Source organism: Pelobates fuscus, chromosome 11 (genome assembly GCF_036172605.1).
Source record: "Pelobates fuscus isolate aPelFus1 chromosome 11, aPelFus1.pri, whole genome shotgun sequence".
Lineage (NCBI taxonomy): Eukaryota > Metazoa > Chordata > Amphibia > Anura > Pelobatidae > Pelobates > Pelobates fuscus.
Window position 1 is genome coordinate 123,051,167 of NC_086327.1, and position 4,496 is coordinate 123,055,662.

The following is a 4,496-nucleotide window of genomic DNA, read 5'->3' on the forward strand; positions in this document are numbered from 1 at the left end:
CATTTTTTTCCACCTGCTTCTTGGCTTTTTGTGATGCCATGTTAGGAGACCTGCGGACGAGGTTTTGTGGAGCCGGTACCGCTGAATATACGCGTTGTCGGGCTTTTCGGTGCGCGGAGCTCAGCGCCGTGCGACCATCCGCTTCGCTTGTCAGGCCACGCCCCTCCGTTACTCTGTATTTTCAATACAGTCCTTTCAAGACTAAACACGATGAAGAGGGACTGGATGATAATTTTTTTAAGTGATTTTGTGAATTGTTTTAATATTCAATGTAAACAGGACATGTGACATAACTTGTTTTGTTGAATAACAAAATAGAAGGAAAGTCGAGGCACTCCAAGGTACAAATCAGGCAATTTTATTGAACCCACTCCATCGCAACGTTTCGACCTACACGGTCTTTGACAGAGTGCAGTTCCACACCCTACCATAACTTGTTTTGTTGACAACATCCAAGCGAACCAGAATATATTTTTAATATATACACTTCAAAATACACACTCGAATAGACTGTGCAAACACAATATAAATAATAAATAAATAAACTTAACTTAACAACAGCTTCCCAACGGCAACTTTCCACATAGGTGCCAAAATAGAACACAGCGGGAATTTTTATGTATGGTATCTGTACTATTATTTTTAACTTGAAAGGTCCCTGAAGAAGTTCTGTTTGAACGAAACGCGTTGGACCAGTGCCTTTTATTGTATTTATGAATAAATACTTTTTTCTACCATACTTTGTTCCTGCTCTACTTTTGGTTTCCGGATTTTAATATCTACAAGATCCAGTGTATTCTCAGTGTGACCCCCCTACAGGAGTAGGTGGTGGCTATTTCAGAGCGATTTGCCTTCCTACATCTTGTGAGTGCACTCAAGAACGTGTCTGTTATTTTATATATGTAACAGTCTTCACTATGTCTTATTAATTTTTTATAGGTTCAGACAGCGATTTCCCCTATTTGTATACCCATTTAATATATACACTTCCCTTCCTAATTTTTTTTACCCATTTTTTTTTTTTTTTTTTTTTTTTTTTTAGGGCTTAGTTAAAACACACATGTAAACATTTGTGACACAGTAGTAATGCAAGACATAGCGAACAGCTTAGTATATCACAGGAGAGTTAGTCGCCTCATTTGAAATTAAAATAGAACGAAAAAATAAAAGGCCAAACAGTCACGTCTAATTGTAGTTGGAACTTAAACTAGGCATAGTAAGTTAGGCATATATGTCTCAATATGAACAACAAGCCAAGCTCATTAAATATATAGAGCTAGCTAGACAAGACAGGAGTGGAAATATATGCCACTGGGGCTAGATTCGTATTAAGGAGGCCAATCCAATAAGAACAAAAGATAGAAGAGGACTTGAGAAGCTAATGGTGACATACTTTACAAACACACTTTTGTGTTCTTGGATTTGGGTGATCGTTGTGATTGGAGCCATCCTTTAGTGAGATGGACTGTCAAAGAACTCTCTGGCTTGGCACTGCTTGTGGGTACTTGCAATGTCCATCTATGAGGGCTACACAGTGATACCGGGGTAATGCATTCCTCCGGCCCCAGACTTGTTCCAGAGCTAACACCGCTTGACCACGAACATGGTTGCTGAGTGAGTCAAAGTCCTGCCATTGCAGGATACTGCAGCAGGCCTTAGAGAGCGGTCAAGTGGGTTGTCTTCTGGGTGCTTTCTGCGTGTTGATGGTGTACTGGGGTCTTTCCCCCTTCCCCAATGGCCCTCGGCCTGGGAAAACTGATGCATGCCGAGGGAATCCCTCCAACCTTTCTCCGCCATACTACAAGCTTTTCTTTGTGGACAAAAAGTCCAGTACTGTCAAAAAAACCTCCAGCTTCACCCCAATTTTTTTTTTTATTAAATTCTTTATTTTTATGTGCAAGGGATTACAATTGAGCTTACATTGCCACAACAGCGTTAATAAGCAGTATATTATCATGTAATATAAAGCATTTGTATGGCAGGCGAAGAAATTGCACTTTTTTATATTTATAACAGAAAAAACATAGTGGACATGTCATGCTGCGACACAGTGCTAACGGCTGTCGGAGAAGGGGTAACAGGATACTAGGATGCACTGGAAGCATGTTGGTCTGTTATTTAAAGGCGCAGCGCCTGTGAGTGTCACCAAGATGATAATAACTATGTTGGAGTAGTAGTAAAGAAAACTAAAAACATAATGTAAACGTTTCCTGCTAGATTGGGTAACCGACACAGGAATGGCTTAGAGAACATATGGTAAATTACGTGCAAGGCTGTACTCGATTGGGACAGGTTAATTATTGAACGTTAGGTTACATGCTAGGCAGACAGATATTATAATAAAGACCACTGGAGTTGGGCTAACTGCTGAACAAGTGCATATGTCTATATAAGTCCATGTTGGAGAGGTGGTTAGGTGAGAGCAGGAACGAAGACCAAAGATGGCTGCCGGGGATGTTAGAAATGCCTTGCTCAGGTGCTGTAGGTGGTATCCCAAACGCTGCGTGACTCTTATTATGTGTACCTCTGTGGTGATGTAGAGTGCCTTAAGGACGTCGCTGGAAACAGAAAGTCCGGTTAAAGTTTGCAGAGCAGGTCTAAGTAGTGTAGTCCCACAGTTCTTGGCAGGTATTACTGGGTTTCTTTTTCTTGATTTGAGAGCGTCCCCTTCACGGTTGTGAGGCATTCCTGGATGCTTAGTGGCTGTCTGTGCTGTTTAAGCCTATGGTTTTTACCTTGCTGAGCTCTCCCCATCAGCTTTACGGTCATGCAGGTTGGTGAGCAGCACAACTTCTCTCCCCTAGGCTGCATAAGATAGGGGCATTGGTGTTGGGCTCCACGCTGCTGCCATCTTGGAAGGTAAGTTTTATGCCTCTCAGCCTCCACTTCTCCGGAGCTCTCCGCAGTGGGGACCGGGATAACCCCCCCGGCCCACAGGGGGAGGGGGAAGCAGGACCGGCAGGCATCTAAGATAGTCGGCATGTGGTTGCCGCGGGGGGAGACAGGACAGCGGCCGTCCACCCCACTCCCCTCTCGAGTAGGCCGCAGTCCCTGAAGCTTTATTAGACCCTTTAGGGTCCCAAAACTCCCGATCTCGGTGTCTGCCACCTTTCCCACCGTGGTTGTTGGGCTATTTGTGGGCTTCAGAGCTGCAGGATTTGCCTAAGAGGCCAGATTTCTCTGGAGCCTCTCCTGCATGCGACCGGTCAGCATGGCGGTCCGGCCCCGGCCCCACCCCAATTTTTTTTTATTATAGCCTCTACTTTGTTCATGGTGTGTTAGTGGATGCTCTTTAAAATGAGGTTAGTGGACTTCAGATCCCATCCTGCCTAGTGTAGATACACATTTTATTGCATAGGCCACTGAACTAAAATGTGTAATAATATTTGATGACCTCCACAAATCCAATGCTTTCCCATAGGTAAGCATTGGGAAGCCGTTGTGCATGCGCAGCTGTGCCAATCAGTATCTCCTAGAGACGAGTTGAATCAAAGAATGACTATAAGGAACATTCAGCGTCTCCATGCACAGCGTAGAGACGCTGAACGTCAGTGCAGCACACTGTGCTGCACTGACCCAGGAAGCACCTCTAATGGCCATCTGGTGACTGCACCTAGAGGTGTTACTAGGCAGTAATGTAAACACTGGCTTTTCTCTGAAAAGGCAGTGTTTGCATTGCTTAGCTTGCAGGGACAGGCTATAGAAACCAGAACAACAACTTTAAGCTGCAGTTGTTCTGGTGACTAGTGTCCCTTTAAGAGCATATTTACATTTAGGCAAAATGTGGAACAATTCTTCATCTCTGCACAATCATTGTAATTTGATTTTTAGTTTGCCATTATTCACTGGGGAGTACTGACCAAACACTGAATTGTAGTGAATTGAAAATCAAATTGCAAGAATAACCCAGGTCCTGACTTTAAACGAGTTGTGAAACTTTTCCAACTGCTATTTCTGGTCTAAGTTTTGCAATGTGGGTTTTAATTCACCCCAATTCACTATTTAGGGACTGAGTACCAAATTGTAATAAACTGAATTCCAAATAGCTGGTTTGGAAATAATCTGGACATTCGATATTTAGTAACTGCTACAATTCGTTATTTAATAAACAAAACCCCTTTTGTGTTTATTTAAATAATTATTTTTGTAGCCAGTTTAAAACTTTCTCAAATCCTTTCAACTTGTACTAGATATTTAAAATAAATAAATAAAACCCCTTTTACATTGATGAACATATAGAGAGATATATATTATTTATAAAAAAAAAAAAAAAACTATCAATATCTGAATATTCTATATATGGCATATTTCCTCCAGCTGTTGTGGACTACGATTCCCATGAAGCACAGCAAGCATGTGGGCCACCACAACCACCTCAATGAAAGGTATCAGGGTGAACAGCACATGTGCATCTTGCCCATGTTTTCTCAGGACCGGAAGTAGTAGCATGACCTCCTTCCGCCCCGGGTAAGATGGCGACTTCCGCCCCGGGTAAG